Source organism: Cupressus sempervirens, chromosome 11 (genome assembly GCF_028749045.1).
Source record: "Cupressus sempervirens isolate cs-2001-9-10 chromosome 11, ASM2874904v1, whole genome shotgun sequence".
Taxonomy (NCBI): domain Eukaryota; kingdom Viridiplantae; phylum Streptophyta; class Pinopsida; order Cupressales; family Cupressaceae; genus Cupressus; species Cupressus sempervirens.
This window is the reverse complement of record NC_143128.1, coordinates 385,171,954-385,191,284: the sequence shown is the minus strand read 5'-3', so window position 1 is coordinate 385,191,284 and position 19,331 is coordinate 385,171,954.

The following is a 19,331-nucleotide window of genomic DNA, read 5'->3' as shown; positions in this document are numbered from 1 at the left end:
AGAAGCCATTCCTAATTAATTAAATGAAGTTATTGAATTAAATAAGAAAAGAGTCTTTAATTAATTAAAGATTATTTAATTAAATAAAAAAAGTAATTACGAGAGCATATCTCATTTTATTAAATTAAATATCTCAACAAAATCTCTCTTCAGTTCAAAAAGGAAAATTTTCGGTTTACTATTGATAAAAAATGAGTTAAATGAGTTAACTCCTTTTTCTATTAAAATTGAATCAGTTAACTCCTTATTTTACTAAAATTAAATCTATTAACTCCCTTTAATTTGGAAATCTCCCTTTATGACTGAACTTCACCTTTAATCCTGATCGTTGATTGAAATCGATCTCAACCATTGATGAATTTCAGCAAAGTCTATTTAAGAGACCCTCATCTCTTCATTTTGAAAGGTTGAATGAGAATATGAATCGAATTGTTGCTGGAATTCATACTCACATTTTCTCATATTCACATATGCAAACATCAAGTTTGACCAAAAGTTGACCAGATTTAACCACGGTTGACTTGAGTTGACTAGTTTTGAAAAGAATTTTGAAATAATTAAACAAAATTATTTAATTAAATGGAGTACTTACTTCTAATTAATTAAACAAAGTTATTTAATTAAACAAGAAGCCATTCCTAATTAATTAAATGAAGTTATTTAATTAAATAAGAAAAGTGTCTCTAATTAATTAAATAGAAAAAGTAATTATGAGAGCATATCTCATTTTATTAAATTAAATCTCTCAACAAAATCTCTCTTCAGTTCAAAAAGGGAAATTTTCAGTTCACTATTGATAAAAAATGATTTAAATCAGTTAGCTCATTTTTCTACTCAAATTGAATCAGTTAACCCCTTATTTTACTCAAATTAAATCTGTTAACTCTCTTTAATTTGGAAATCTCCCTTTATGACTGAAGTTCACCTTTAATACTGATCGTTGATTGAAATCGATCTCAACCATTGATGAATTTAGCAAAGTCTATTTAAGAGACCCTCATCTCTTCATTTTGAAAGGTTGAATGAGAATTTGCATCGAATTGTCGCTAGAATTCATACTCACATTTGCTCATATTCACATACAGAAAATATCAAGTTTGACCAAAAGTTGACCAGATTTAACCACGGTTGACTTGAGTTGACTAGTTTCGAAAATTTTTTTCAAATAATTAAATGAAATTATTTAATTAAATGGACTACTTACTTGTAATTAATTAAACAAAGTTATTTAATTAAATGAGAAGTCATTCCTAATTAATTAAATGAAGTTATTTAATTAAATAAGAAAAGTGTCTCTAATTAATTAAAGATTATTTAATTAAATAGAAAAAGTAATTACGAGAGCATATCTCATTTTATTAAATTAAATATCTCAACAAAATCTCTCTTCAGTTCAAAAAGAGAAACTTCCAGTTCACTATTGATAAAAAATGATTTAAATCAGTTAGCTCATTTTTCTACTCAAATTGAATCATTTAACCCCTTATTTTACTCAAATTAAATCTGTTAACTCCCTTTAATTTTGAAATCTCCCTTTATGGCTGAACTTCGCCTTTAATCCTGATCGTTGATTGAAATCGATCTCAACCATTGATGAATTTCAGCAAAGTCTATTTAAGAGACCCTGATCTCTTCATTTTGAAAGGTTGAATGAGAATTTGCATCGAATTGTCGCTAGAATTCATACTCACATTTGCTCATATTCACATACAAAAAATATCCAGTTTGACCAAAAGTTGACCAGATTTAACAACGGTTGACTTGAGTTGACTAGTTTCAAATTTTTTTTTGAAATAATTAAATGAAATTATTTAATTAAATGGACTACTTACTTGTAATTAATTAAACAAAGTTATTTAATTCAATGAGAAGGCATTCCTAATTAATTAAATGAAGTTATTTAATTAAATAAGAAAAGTGTCTCTAATTAATTAAATATTATTTAATTAAATAGAAAAACTAATTATCAGAGCATATCTCATTTTATTATATTAAATATCTCAACAAAATCTCTCTTTAGTTCAAAAAGGGAAATTTTCAGTTCACTATTGATAAAAAATGATTTAAATCAGTTAGCTCATTTTTTTACTCAAATTGAATCAGTTAACCCCTTATTTTACTCAAATTAAATCTGTTTACTCCCTTTACTTTGGAAATCTCCCTTTATGACTGAACTTCACCTTTAATCCTGATCGTTGATTGAAATCGATTTCAACCATTGATGAATTTCAGCAAAGTTTATTTAAGAGACCCTCATCTCTTCATTTTGAAAGGTTGAATGAGAATTTGCATCGAATTTTCGCTAGAATTCATACTCACATTTGCTCATATTCGCATACAAAAAAATTAAGTTTGACCAAAAGCTGACTAGATTTAACCACGGTTGACTTGAGTTGACTAGTTTCGAAAAGAATTTTTAAATAATTAAAAGAAATTATTTACTTAAATGGAGTACTTACTTCTAATTAATTAAACAAAGTTATTTAGTTAAATGAGAAGCCATTCCTAATTAATTAAATGAAGTTATTTAATTAAATAAGAAAAGTGTCTCTAAATAATTAAAGACTATTTAATTAAATAGAAAAAGTAATTACGAGAGCATATCTCATTTTATTAAATTAAATATCTTAACAAAATCTCTCTTGAGTTCAAAAAGGGAAATTTTCAGTTCACTATTGATAAAAAATGAGTTAATTCTGTTAACTCCTTTTTCTACTAAAATTGAATTAGTTAACTCCTTAGTTTACTCAAATTAAAACTGTTAACTCCCTTTAATTTTGAAATATCCCTTTATGACTGAACTTCACGTTTAATCCTGACCGTTAATTGAAATCAATCACAACTGTTGATGAATTCCAAGAAAGTCTATTTAAGAGACCCTCATCTCTTTATTTTGGAAGGTTGAATGAGAATTTGCATCGAATTGTTCCTGGAATTCATACTCACATTGGCTCATATTCACATACGGAAAGATCAAGTTTGACCAAAAGTTGACCACATTTAACCATGGTTGACTTGAGTTGACTAGTTTCAAAAAGAATTTTTAAATAATTAAACAAAATTATTTAATTAAATTGAGTACATACTTCTAATTAATTAAACAAAGTTATTTAATTAAATGAGAACCCATTCCTAATTAATTAAATAAAGTTATTTAATTAAATAAGAAAAGTGTCTCTAATTAATTAAAGATTATTTAGTTAAACAGAAGAAGTATTTATGAGAGCATATCTCATTTTATTAAATTAAATATCTCAACAAGATCTCTCTTCAGTTCAAAAAGAGAAATTTTCATTTCACTATTGATCAAAAATAAGTTAAATGAGAATTTGCATCGAATTGTTGCTGGAATTCATACTCACATTTGCTCATATTCACGTACGCAAATATCAAGTTTGACCAAAAGTTGACTAAATTTAACCACGGTTGACTTGAGTTGACTAGTTTCCAAAAGAATTTTCAAATAATTAAATGAAATTATTTAATTAAATTGAGTACATACTTTTAATTAATTAAACAAAGTTATTTAATTAAATCAGAAGCCATTCCTAATTAATTATATGAAATTATTTAATTAAATAAGAAAAGTGTTTCTAATTATATAAAGATTATTTAATTAAATAGAAAAAGTAATTATGACAGCATATCTCATTTTATTAAATTAAATATCTCAACAAAATCTCTCTTAAGTTCAAAAAGGGAAATTTTCAGTTCACTATTGATAAAAAATGAGTTAATTCAGTTAACTCCTTTTTCTACTCAAATTGAATTAGTTAACTCCTTAGTTTACTCAAATTAAATCTGTTAACTCCCTTTAATTTTGAAATATCCCTTTATGACTGAACTTCACCTTTAATCCTGACCGTTGATTGAAATCGATCACAACTGTTGATGAATTCCAAGAAAGTCTATTTAAGAGACCCTCATCTCTTCATTTTGGAAGGTTGAATGAAAATTTGCATCGAATTGTTCTTGGAATTCATACTCACATTGGCTCATATTCACATACGGAAAGATCAAGTTTGAGCAAAAGTTGACCACATTTAACCACGGTTGACTTGAGTTGACTAGTTTCAAAAAGAATTTTAAAATAATTAACTGAAATTATTTAATTAAATGAAATTCTTGCTTCTAATTAATTAAACAAAGTTATTTAATTAAATGAGAACCCATTCCTAATTAATTAAATAAAGTTATTTAATTAAATAAGAAAAGTGTCTCTAATTAATTAAAGATTATTTAGTTAAATAGAAGAAGTATTTATGAGAGCATATCTCATTTTATTAAATTAAATATCTCAACAAGATCTCTCTTCAGTTCAAAAAGAGAAATTTTCATTTCACTATTGATCAAAAATAAGTTAAATCAGTTAACTCCTTTTCAAACTCAAATTGAATCAATCAACTCCTTATTTTACTCAAGGTAAATCTGTTAACTCTCTTTAATTTGGAAATCTCCCTTTCTGACTGAACTTCACCTTTAATCCTAACCACTGATTGAAATTGATCTCAACTGTTGATAAATTTTAGGAAAGTCTATTTAAGGGACCCTCATCTCTTCATTTTGAAAGGTTGAATGAGAATTTGCATCGAATTTTTGGTGGAATTCATACTCACATTTGCTCATATTCACATACGCAAAGGTCAAGTTTGAGCAAAAGTTGACCAGATTTGACCACGGTTGACTTTAGTTGACTAGTTTTGAAAAGAATTTTGAAATAATTAAATGAAATTATTTAATTAAATGGAGTACTTACTTTTAATTAATTAAACAAAGTTATTTAATTAAATGAGAAGCCATTCCTAATTAATTAAATAAAGTTATTTAATTAAATAAGAAAAGTGTCTCTAATTAATTAAAGATTATTTAATTAAATAGAAAAAGTAATTATTAGAGCATATCTCATTTTATTAAATTAAATATCTCAACAAAATCTCTCTTCAGTTCAAAAAGGGAAATTTCCAGTTCACTATTGATAAAAAATGAGTTAAATCAGTTAACTCCATTTTCTACTCAAATTGAATCAGTTAACTCCTTATTTTACTCAAATTAAATCTGTTAACTCCCTTTAATTTAGAAATCTCCATTTATGACTAAACTTCACCTTTAATCCTGACCGCTGATTGAAATTGATCTCAACCATTGATGAATTCCAAGAAGGTCTATTTAAGACACCCTCATCTCTTCATTTTGAAAGGTTGAATGAGAATTTGCATCGAATTGTTGCTAGAATACATACTCACATTTGCTCATATTCACATACGCAAAGATCAAGTTTGAGCAAAAGTTGACCAGATTTGACCATAGTTGACTTTAGTTGACTAGTTTGGAAAAGAATTTTGAAATAATTAAACGAAATTATTTAATTAAATGAAGTACTTACTTCAAATTAATTAAACAAAGTTATTTAATTAAATGAGAAGCCATTCCTAATTAATTAAATGAAGTTATTTAATTAAATAAGAAAAGTGTCTCTAATTAATTAAAGATTATTTAATTAAATATTAAAAGTAATTATGAGAGCATATCTCAACAAAATCTCTCTTCAGTTCAAAAAGCAAAATTTTCAGTTCACTATTGATAAAAAATGAGTTAAATCAATTAACTCATTTTTCTACCCAAATTGAATCAGTTAACTCCTTATTTTACTCAATTAAATCTGTTAACTCCCTTTAATTTGGAAATCTCCCTTTATGACTGAACTTCACCTTTAATCCTGACCATTGATTGAAATCGATCTCAACCGGTTATGAATTCCAGGAAAGTCTATTTAAGAGACCCTCATCTCTTCATTTTGAAAGGTTCAATGAGAATTTGCATCATATTGTTGTTGGAATTCATAATCACATTTTCTCATATTCACATACGCAAAGATCAAGTTTGACCAAAAGTTGACCAGATTTAACCACAGTTGGCTTAAGTTGACTAGTTTCCAAATGAATTTTGAAATAATTAAACGAAATTATTTAATTAAATGGAGCACTTACTTCTAATTAATTAAACAAAGTTATTTAATTAAATGAGAAGCCATTCCTACTTAATTAAATGAAGTTATTTAATTAAATAAGAAAAGTGTCTCTAATTAATTAAAGATTATTTAATTAAATAAAAAAAGTAATTATGAGAGCATATCTCATTTTATTAAATTAAATATCTCAATAAAATCTCTCTTCAGTTCAAAAAGAGAAATTTTCATTTCACTATTGATAAAAAATGAGTTAAATGATTTAACTCCTTTTTCTACTCAAATTGAATCAGTTAACTCCTTATTTTACTCAAGTTAAATCTGTTAACTCCCTTTAATTTGGAAATCTCCCTTTATGACTGAACTTCACCTTTAATCCTGACTGCTGATTGAAATCGATCTCAATTGTTGATGAATTCCAAGAACGTCTATTTAAGAGACCCTCATCTCTTCATTTTGAAAGGTTGAATGATAATTTGCATCAGATTGTTGCTAGAATTCATACTCACATTTGCTCATATTCACATACGCAAAGATCAAGTTTGACCAAAAGTTGACCAGATTTAACCACGGTTGACTTGACTTGACTAGTTTGAATAGAATTTTGAAATAATTAAATAAAATTATTTAATTAAATGGGGTATTTACTTCTAATTAATTAAACAAAGTTATTTAATTAAATGAGAAGCCATTCCTAATTAATTAAATGAAGTTATTTAATTAAATAAGAAAAGTATCTCTAATTAATTAAAGATTATTTAAATAAATAGAAAAAAGTAATTATGAGAGCATATCTCATTTTATTAAATTAAATATCTCAACAAAATCTCTCTTCAGTTCAAAAAGTGAAATTTCCAGTTCACTATTGATAAAAAATGAGTTAAATGAGTTAACTCCTTTTTCTACTCAAATTGAATCAATTAACTCCTTATTTTACTCAAATTAAATCTGTTAACTCTCTTTAATTTTGAAATCTCCTTTTATGACTGAACTTCACCTTTAATCCGTACCGCTGATTGAAATCGATCTCACCCATTGATGAATTCCAGGAAAGTCTATTTAAGAGACCCTCATCTCGTCATTTTGAAAGGTTGAATGAGAATTTGCATCGAATTGTTGCTAGAATTCATACTCACATTTGCTCATATCCACATACGCAAAGATCAAGTTTGACCAAAAGTTGACCAGATTTAACCACGGTTGACTTGAGTTGACTAGTTTCGAAAAGAATTTTGAAATAATTAAATGAAATTATTTAATTAAATGGAGTACTTACTTTTAATTAATTAAATAGAGTTATTTAATTAAATGAAAAGCCATTCTTAATTAATTAAATGAAGTTATTTAATTAAATAAGAAAAGTGTCTCTAATTAATTAAAGATTATTTTATTAAATGGAAAAGTAATTATGAGAGCATATCTCATTTTATTAAATTAAATATCTCAACAAAATCTCTCTTCAGTTCAAAAAGAGAAATTTCCAATTCACTATTGATCAAAAATGAGTTAAATGAGTTAACTCTTTTTTCTACCCAAATTGAATTAGTTAACTCCTTATTTTACTCAAATTAAATCTATTAACTCCTTTTAATTTGGAAATCTCCCTTTATGACTGAACTTCATGTTTAATCTTGACCGTTGATTGAAATCGATCTCAACCGTTGATAAATTCCAGGAAAGTCTATTTAAGAGACCCTCATCTCTTCATTTTGAAAGGTTGAATTAGAATTTGCATCGAATTGTTGCTGGAATTCATACTCACATTTGCTCATATTCACATACGCAAAGATCAAGTTTGACCAAAAGTTGACCAGATTTAAACATAATTGACTTGAGTTGACTAGTTTCGAAAAGAATTTTGAAATAATTAAACAAAATTATTTAATTAAATGGAGTACTTACTTCTAATTAATTAAACAAAGTTATTTAATTAAATGAGAAGCCATTCCTAATTAATTAAATGAAGTTATTTAATTGAATAAGAAAAGTTTCTCTAATTAATTAAAGATTATTTAATTAAATAGAAAAAGTAATTATGAGAGCATATCTCATTTTATTAATTTAAATATCTCAAAAAAATCTCTCTTCAGTTCAAAAAGGGAAATTTCCAATTCACTATTGATAAAAAATTAGTTAAATCAGTTAACTCCTTTTTCTACTCAAATTGAATTGGTTAACTCCTTATTTTATGTATTGCCTACCCCTAGATCGCGTTTTTGTTATCATTGTGAAATTCCTTAGGTTGATTTTATGCATTGATTAGTTTTAGAGATATTGGATGTATAATACGATGACATTATTTGATAACTTTGATTAGAAATGTATCAATTATTATTGCTTAGTTAATTTCATTAATGTGTTGGTAATGATATTTTGATGATCCTAGTTAGTAAATGTGGTTTCTTTCATAAAATTTTTAACATGATGTCTTTAATGATGATTATGTTGTATTGATATAGATGCATTATTATATGTACGCATTTGATGTTAGACTTGTGATTTTTACGATACTTACCCCATACGTGCATGTGTATGGTGCACGTGTTTATTTTATCTTTTTGTCTGACATGTTTGATGTGGTTAAGGGAGGGAGTCGTAGTCACCTTCTAGTCGGGATCTACATGATGAACCACTCCTTGGCATTGTTTGTTTAGTTTAAATATATTATATACATGTACATGCTCATCTTTTATGCAGGATGCAGGTACCGAGCATCGACTTCCCTGAATTGCCAGGATGAGCATGCCCAATTAAATATACTCAAATGGTGAGAATGGGAAGATAATGATCAAATCCAATCCTAGCCATAGCCTAAAATACTTGTCTTGCAAGGAGGACTCATAACAGACTGTCTACCCTTTTTAAAACCCGTGAGTATTTTGTGCGTATGTTGTTTTGTGAGTCTTTGATGAATTTTTTATTAATTAAGTCTAATTTAAAGATTAAATTAATGATTTAATTTAATGGAGAATTATTATAACATTTTAATATTTAATTATATTTAATTAATTGAGAAATTAATTAAATAAAAAGAATTGAATTTGAAGATAAAACTTATAATATTAAATTTAGAATGTGATAATATTTATTTAATTTAATAATAATATGTTTAGATTTCATTTTTAAATAAATACTAAATATTATTGTTATTTAAGTTAATAAATATTTATCAAATTAAATGTTCAAAAATAAATTAAGAAGTGAAAAGATATTAAATTATGAAAAAGATTTTAGTTCGCATGATGCGTGCATGACATGAAAATATAAGAAATTAATTTAAAAGATAAAATATGTGAACTTGATTAAGATATTTTATTACAAAGTGCACATGAGATTAAATTTATAAATTAATTAAATAGAAGTCGAGTGGAAAAATTAAATAAAGTAATTTAATAATTCATTTTTCTTAACTAAAAGCAAGTTAATTGTGCGTTAAAGAATTAATTAAATAAAATAATTATAATTATAGAAGTGGTGATGATAGAAACCCTAAAAGGTAATTAGATTTTATATCAGAGGGTTTTCGGGTCATTATGAGAGAAAGAAGTTTTTTAGACACTAGTTTCAGGGAACACATAGGTTTTGAAGAGCAATTCGGAGGGTTTGAAAAAAAAAGAAGAAAATTTTTGTTGCTTGAAGGATTTTGCTTAGGAATGTTCATCTAGTTGTCAAAGTTTAGCATCAGTACGAGGCAGGGTTTTGAAATTCCAAGAATGTATTTCAGTTGGAAAAGATTTGTTTGCTCCGTGTTTGATTAGGTGCTTGAATCATGTTTGTCACTCTAGTTATTCTTTTCTCTAGATCTGTATGAATGGAATTTGATTGTTAATTTTTCTCAAGAGAAAGATATAGAAGAAAAAAAATATAGTATAGATTGTTTAGGGTTTGATTGTAAAATTTACATAGATTTAATTTACAACTTAGATGCATTATTTGTATATGTATCTATATATATTTATGTACATATTTATTGTACAACTCTATGTAAGAAAAGAATAATAACAAAATCTACGCTTGTTGGAAAATTATCAAACCTATACCTGTAGAAAGAACCAAAAATAAATTATATATATTATCTATTTAACAAAAATAAGAAATAAAATAAAATAAATATAATACAAAAAAAATTCATGAATAAAAAAAGAAGAAAAGTCATACAATAATCTTAAATTAAAGAAAAAAGAAAAAAAATATGTATCTTAAATCATACGTACCTGCGATATCATAAATCGTTGTTTTTGAAAAGAAAAATAAGGCAGCCTTCTTTTTAAAGAAAAGTCCACCCAACCATATTAAATAGTATGGGCAGGGGACCACGTAACCCCCCTTCCCATTATTATTAGATTACTGGTCCAAATAAAGGAGGCAAGTTTAAGAATAAGTAAAGTTACATTGTTTTATTCTTTTTTAAAATTTGATATTTAATAAGTATCACTTTTAATAAATTGATTTATTTACTAAGTATCATTTTTAATAAGTGGATTTATTTAATAATAATCATTTTTAATAAATTGATTTTTTTGTTTTATTTATTTGATTTATTTAAAAGTAGTGAAGTTTAGGTAATGTGATTAATATAAATATAAAGGGATTTATCTAAGAGTAATTATCATTTATTAGATATTAATTAGAAATTGATAATGACTAATTATTTAACAATTTTTGTGAATGAACTTTAATATTAATTTCATTATTTAATATATTTACAAATATTTATTATTTTAATAAATATTTAATAAAAGAGTAAGATTATTTTATTTTATTATTAATAAAATTAGAATTCTTACGGAAAAACAATCATTATTATTCTAATAAATTATCCTTAGGGTGGGGTAATTTTATATTTATCCAAATTAATGAAAGAGTTGATTTGTGGAATAGACTGAGACCTTGCTAAAAAAACTAAAACTTTTTGTCTTTAAAATCAGGGCGAACCATTAGATTATTATGTTTTCTATGCACTGTCTATGCTTTTGGAATTTTTTGAGTTGATTAGATGTTGACTAGTCTAGGGTGTACACCAGAGGTTTTGTGAGATTTCTTTGATACCATTTATGTGGTTGGATGTTATGATGTGTTTTGTGATTCATATTGGAGATTATATTTATGAGGTTTATCTTGTGGAGATTATATTTTATTTATGAGATTCATATTGGTTGCTCATATTCACATACGCAAATATCAAGTTTGACAAAAAGTGGACCAGATTTAACCATGGTTGACTTGAGTTGAATAGTTTCGAAAAGAATTTTGAAATAATTAAACAAAATTATTTAATTAAATGGAGTAATTACTTCTAATTAATTAAACAAAGTTATTTAATTAAATAAGAAGCCATTCCTAATTAATTAAATGAAGTTATTTAATTAAATAAAAAAAGTGTCTCCAATTAATTAAAAATTATTTAATTAAATAGAAAAAGTAATTATCAGAGCATATCTTATTTTATTAAATTATATATCACAACAAAATTTCTCTTCAGTTCAAAAAGGGAAATTTCCAGTTCACTATTGATAAAAAATGAGTTAAATCAGTTAACTACTTTTTCTACTCAAATTGTATTAGTTAACTCATTATTTTACTCAAATTAAATTTTCTAACTGCCTTTAATTTTGAAATCTCCCTTTATGACTGAACATCACCTTTAATTTTAATCGTTGATTGAAATCGATCTCAACCATTGATGAATTTAAGGAAAGTCTATTTTAAGAGACCCTCATTTATTCATTTTGAAAGGTTGAATGAGAATTTGCATTGCATTGTTGCTGAAATTCATACTCAAATTTGCTCATATTCACATACGCAAAGATCAATTTTGACACAAAGTTGACCAGATTTAACCACAGTTGACTTGAGTTGACTAGTCTCAAATTTTTTTTTGAAATAATTAAACAAAATTATTTAATTAAGAAAGATCATGTCATAGAGCACTTCATCACATTACCATGGTCAGGTTAAGAAAGATCGAGACCAAATCATCATGACATCACATTCACAACCCCCGAGCCTCTGGTAACAACCTAAACTGGTCAACGCTAAACCAACCCCAAAACATTCAAAGTACAAAGACAACATCAAAGTCTCAAGGATTGGATCTGAAAGTATATTGTTTGAGTTAAGGTAAGGTTTATGTTTTAGTTTAATGTCAAATTCAAGTAACTAGGTTTTCTCAACTACCCTTTACGATTATCCCTTTCTATAATAACTTTCATTAAATCAATATCCAAATTTATAATTTAGTCAAATAAAATTCATTATTAATTAACTTAATTAAACTAATTTTTAATTAAATTAATCAATAATCATTTTATCTAATTACTTATTTTAATCTAACCATTAATTGTTAATTTATTAATATTTAGGCAAAATTATTAATAAATTAAAATTTACAAACTATATCTATGCATTTAATATTTATTTATTAAATATTAACAAAGTTTAAACTATTATAAAATTAAATATATTATAATTTTATTATTTAATAATTTTAAATAAATAACATTTATTTTTAATAAATTAAAAAATTTATAAAAAAAATAAAAACGAAAACAAAGTTTTTATATTTTTTTTTTATCACACAATGTTTATAGCCCGTCGGCTTGGCCGCAGGGCCTGCGGCGGTAGGTACTCTGTACCTGCCGTCGCAGTACCTGCGACACAGGTACTGTCAGCCTCTGATAGTGGGGGGCGGGTACGAGGTGATTCCCTCCCCCCCCCCCCCACTATATATTATTATATATATTTTTTAATATATTTTTTATATATTTTATTTTATTTTATTTTAATATAAATAAAATAAGTTTTATTTTAAAAATTAATTTTGTTTAATTTTTAATAAAAACAATTTCTTCCAAAGGATAAATATGTAATATATAAATATATATATTTATATATATATTTATTATTGTTTTTTTAATTTATTTATCTAGAACTTTTCAATTTAAAAAAAATCAAAACCCCTACTAAATTAAATGTTAATTTCTAAATCAAGAAAACAAGGGTTCTAATAATTCATCCAGTCTCCATGGATACAGAAATTATTGAAGAGCAATTAATAAATTCACAATATTGAACTGTTAAAACTTTCATTACGGAGAATTTAGATCTACAAACCCCAGACACGAAGAAGACAGGAAGGGATAATTGCATATTTAATGGATAGTCAAAACACAAGACCCTACCTGATCCTGATGCTATTGTGCAATCTCTAGGAACTGTATGTGAATTCGCTCCTCTCAATAACCTTCCCCTCGAAGACTTTCTTCGTATCAACCTTCTGAAATTTGCTTCCAAAAATTGTCTCCCCAAAAATTCCCGTCCAAATTCGTCTCCCTCAAAAATGAACCCCCAAAGTTGTCATAAGCAATTTCTCCTCAATTCGGGGCACTAATTGTGCGTTTACCCGAGAAGAGTCTTTGCACAACTCAGTTAACTCCAATTTAACTTTTATTATCTTTTCTTATTCTTTTGCATTCAACTTTCATGCACATTAAGTTGAATTATTAAATAACTTTATTTAAAATTTCACTTGAATTCTATTTTTAATTGATTTATTACTTTAAATCTTATGTGTACTTTTAAGAAATTAAAATAACATTATTAATTTTTATAATTTAATCTTTTAATTTAATTCTTAAATTTTAACTCATGTTTAGATCATGCGATCTAGAATTCTTAATAAATTAATATCTTTCAACTTTTAATTTATTTTAGAACTTAATTAATAACATATTTAATTAATTTAAATAACAATAATATTTAGCATTTATTTAAAAATGAACTCCAAATATATTATTATTAAATTAAATAAATATTATCCTGTTCTAAATATATCTTGAACTTTAACCTCCAACTTTAATTCTTTTATTTAATTAATTAATTAATTAAATATAAAGATATCATAATAATTCTTTATTAAATTAAATCATTAATTAGTCTTTTTAATTAGACTTAATTAATAGAAAATACACCAAGGACTCATAAAGCAACATACGAAAACCCATCATAGAAAAATACATACCAAATCAAACAAAAGGGTTATAATCACAAAATTACATCATTTGATGCATTCGGAGGGTACTTAACTCAGATACTTGTCCTAATTATCAATTAGGACAATTGGCTAAAGGGTTTAGGATTTGGACTTAAGAGTTTATCTCCCCTCTCTTACCATTGAGACAGTGCGATAGGGTATGCTCATCCTGACAATTCAGGGAAGTCGATACCCGGTACTTGCAACCTGCATAAAATCCACGCATGTACAAACACAATATTCTAAGCTAAACAAACAATGGCAGGAAGTGGTGCATCGTGTAGATCCCGACTAGCAGGTGACTACAACTCCCTTCCTTAACCATATCAGAAACACCATACATAAATAAAACAACACGCACACCATACACATGCAGTATGGGGTAAGTATCCATAAGAAGCACATGAAATAATAAGCCATCTAACTAATCATCATCAATAACTAAAACCATTGAATAATCATCATACATGCATGAAATATAGAGTACCAAGTAATCTCATCATATAATAAACTGAGTGTAAACATCATCTGATAATCTCTAAAATAATAATACTACTCATCAAACATAAATTGGCCTAAAAGAGTTTGGCAATCATATCATAAATGTAGCTCGAAAATGTAAACTAGGGCAGGCACTACATCCACCCCCCCTAGACTTAGGCTTACTCCTGGAAGCCTATAAAAAAATAGGGATATAAATCCCATAATCTAGATGCATCCTCCCATGTAGCTGAAGAGTCATTAGTAGGGTCCCATTGGACCCTTACCTGCTCTATGGTTCGACCCCTGAGGGTCAACTCCCGCTGCTCCAGAATACATATTGGCTCCAAAGCCAGCTGCCCGTCCTCTACTTGCAATGCATTCCAATCAAGAATATGTACAACATCAAGAATATACTGTCTAAGTACTGAAACATGGAAAACATCATGAATGCAAGCAAGGCTAGGCGGTAAAGCAAGACGATAGGCAATTGGACCAATCCTCTCAAGAATATCAAATGGTCCCACAAAGCGAGGTGCTAGCTTCGAGCCCTTTCCATAACTTCTTCTGCCTATCCTATGCCGTTGTCAAGTGCTCTCAGATACGCGCCACCTGTTGCTCCATGTCACGAAGCATCTCTGGGCCCAATAGGATGCGATCCTCAAGGCTATCCCAACTCAAAGGTGTACGATGAGGGCGTCCATATAAGGCTCGGAAAGATGCCATGCCAATAGAACTATGATACCCGTTGTTGTAAGCAAACTCCACTAGGTAGAGATAGTCCTCCCAATGAGTCTGCCTATCCATCACGTACATCCTCAACATATCTTCGAGAACTTGATTCACTCTCTCCGTCTGCCCATCTGTCTCTGGGTGATATGCTGAACTGAAATTCAGCTACGCTCCAAGATCATGCTGTAGTGATGTCCAAAATGCGGAAGTGAAAACATGATCCCTATCAGAAATGATCTTTCGGGGAATACCATGTAGTCTCACAATGTCACGCATGAAGACATTAGCTAATGAAGCTGCAGTGTAGGAAGACCTGATTGGTGCAAAATGTGCCACCTTGGTCAACCGGTCAACAGTGGCCATGATAGCATCATGACGAAGAAGGGTCATAGGTAATCCTACTATGAAATCCATAGAGATGATGTCCCACTTCCATGAAGGAACGAGATTCAGTTGCAAAAGTCCTGCCGAATGTTGGTGTTCTGCCTTGACTCTCTGACACTCAAGACATCTAGCCACAAAATCAGCAATGTCGCGCTTCATCTCAGACCAATAGAATAAACATCACAAATCTGCATGCATCTTCTTGACACCTGGATGTGCCGAGTAAGGTGCACGATGGGCTTCTGATAGGATCAATATGCGAAGCTCATCCAATAGTGGCACATAGATCCTTCTTGAATGTCTCAAAAGGCCATCTGACTCTAGGACATAGCCTGAAAACTTACCCTCCAAGGGTCTCCCTGACTTGATCTCACTGCACACCTCCAAATACCATGAATCAGTGGGGAGTGCCTGAAGTATCTAACACCTCAAATCGACACTAAGAGTCATAGATGATATCACATGTTTCCTGTGACTCAAAGCATCAGCTAAAACATTCTCCTTCCCCTGGATATACTTTACCTCAAAGTCATTCTCGCACAAAAACTCCATCCAACGTCTTTGCCTAGCATTCAGATTAGGCTGTGTGAATATGTACTGAAGACTACGATGATCGCTATGTAGTTCAAATCTATGTCCCAACAAGAAATGTCTCCATCTCACTAAGGCGTGAACTACTGCTGCTAACTCAAGGTCATGTGTAGGATAATTCAACTCATGATCCTTGAGTTTGCGTGACTCATACACAATCACTCAACCATTCTGCATTAGAACTGCTCCAATACCCTCAAGGGAAGCATCTATACACACCATGAAATCACCTTCTGGATTAGGTACTACTAAGATCGGTGCACTAGTTAGAAGCTCTTTGAGTTTTTGAAATGCTTCTACACACTTTTCTGTCCAAAGAAACTTCTTTCCTTTCCTCTGAAGGGAGGTAATAGGGTGTGCTATTCTGGAGAAGTTTTGAACAAATCTGCGATAATACCCAGCTAGACCCATGAAACTATGAATCTTCGACACAGTAGTGGGTGTAGGCCAATTTGCTATTGCCTGGATCTTCACAGGGTCTACAGAGATACCTTCGCCTGAAATAATGTGTCCCAAATATTGTATCTCTGATTGAAAGAAATCACACTTTTCTGCATTGGCATAAAGTTGATTATCTCTCAAGCACTGCAAAACTAAACTCAAATGTTCCTCATGTTCCTTTTGGGACCTAGAATATATCAAAATATCATCGAGGAACACAAGAACAAATCTATCAAGATAGGAACGGAACACCCCATTCATTAAGCACATGAAAACTAATGGAGCGGTCGTCAGCCCAAAGGGTACCACTGTGAACTCATAATGCCCGTAGCAAGTTCGGAAGGCGGTCTTATGAATATCAGCCTCCTTGATGCGAAGTTGATGGTATCCTAACTTAAGATCAATCTTAGAGAACACTGTAGCCCCCTTGATCTGATCAAATAAATCTTCAATCCTTGGTAAAGGATACCTATTCTTTATTGTCACCTTATTCAGCTGTCTGTAATCAATACAAAGGCGCAAAGAACCATCCTTCTTCTTCATGAAGAGCACTGGAGCTCCCCATGGTGATACACTAGGTCAAATACTACCCTTGGCCAAAAGTTTCTCTAACTGCAAACGCAACTCACTTAGCTCTTGAGTGGTCATACGGTAAGGAGCTCTAGAGATAGGTTCCGCTCTTGGAGTGAGCTCGATGCTAAAATCAATGTCTCTCTTCAGAGGCATGCCTGGAATCTCACTCGGAAAGACATCAGCATACTCCTGTAAAATAGGGTGATCTAGGGTCTTCCTTGTAGATTCTTCCTCATCTAGCTCATTTACCATAACGGCAAATACCTGACATCCCTTACAAAAGCTTCGCTTTAGTTGCATAGCAGAGATCATCCGTAGGGATATAGGCCTCGGTATCCCCACAATCTCAACATCCTTCCCTTGGTCATCCTGACACATAATGGTCTTCTTTCTGCAGTCTATACTAGCCCTATGAGAGCCAAGCCAATCCATACCTAAGACCACATCGTAGGAGCCAAGAGGAATAACTCAAAAATTGACTAAAGTCTCAAACCCTCCTATGCTAAGTACACACTTATGAACTACAAAATCTATGGAAACTTTAGCACCTGAGGCTAGTTCCACTTGCCAACCATGATCTTGCTTAACCGACTCCAGCTTACACTTGTCAAATAGAGATGGAGAAATGAAAGAATCTGTAGCACCTGAATCAAATAATACAGAGAGAGGTGTACCTCGGATAGCTCCTGTAGTCTCAACTACTGTCCCCTGATGGTCTTCCTGACGGTGATCCACCGCTACAAATACTCTATGAGAACCACCTGCATTTCCAACTGTAGGCTCAGATGTTGCTGGCCTGGGTCCTGAATACTGAGATGCTCGCTGTGGGTAGTATGCTGCAATATGACCAATCTGTCCACACGAATAACATCCCGTGCCTCTGCCAGATCCTCTCCCTATAGGTGGTGCATTCGACCACTGGTGGCTACCCCTGCTAGCAAAAGACTGGTTGCTCTGTGCAGGCCGAGATTGCTGATTCTGTCTATTACGTTGAGCATTGCGATTGATCCTAGAGTTGGATCTACCGCCACCACTCTGCGCCTGAGGGTAAAATCCCTTATGCTGCTACTGAGAATGATGCTGAGAATACTGATTCCTCCTAGGGAAGGGAGGCTTCCTGATTCCACCGGAATTGTGGTTGCCCTTAGATCCTGCTATAGTAGGCACTCCCACAAATCCTCCTTGCCCAAAGTTGACACTCTGCTCTACCAGGATAGCTCGATGTACCGCATCCTTGAGGGTCTTAGGCTCAAATACCTTAACACCCCCAATAAAACGGTTGTTCAAGCCTCGGATGAAATGTTGTGCCAACTGTGCTGGGTTGTCACTGAATCCCGAAAAAGGCATGAGCTCATAGAACTTGCGCTCATACTCTACAACGGTCATAGTGAACTGTCTCAGGTTATGGAACTCATCTGCTCTATGCTGCTTCCATTCCTCTGGTAGGAATCGCTCATGAAAACTCTCCAAGAAAATCTCCCAAGTGACACTACCCATGTCAATGCCCAACTTCTTCTCCTCAATAGTCCACTAGGTGGCTCCCAAATAACTCTAAATTGGTAATGACAAACCTTGCTTTGACATTACTGTCAAAGTCCTACATAGCAAAAATCCTGTCAAGGGCAATAAGCCACTGCTCAGCTACATACCCAGAACCTTGCCCATTAAAGGGCTTGATCTTGGACCTCTGAAGATCCTTCATCTGAGAAGATACTATGAATCTATGTCGATCCCTCTGAGGACTCCTAGATCTGTGTCTATGCTCATGTCCAACCTAGTGTGCTCTATCCTGCTCAAGAACAGGAGGTAAGTGATCAATAAGGGTTTGCATCATTTGCCTCAGATCAACCTCCTGAGAGTCGGCATGTCCCTCTTCGTGGTTCTCTTCTTGATGCTCACTGACATGCTCTTCCCTATTCTGTTCCTGAATGGGGCTCTCATGGATAGACTCATGAACACTAACATCTCTGCCTCATCCACGACCTCTGCCACAGCCAAGGCTATGGCCCCTAACGGAAGATCTCATCCCAGATACCATCCTACAATAATATCCAAGACACAAGATGCTAAAATAACCATGAAACATGCTACTAAAATACATAGATAAAAGACACATGTTTTGCAACCAAGATA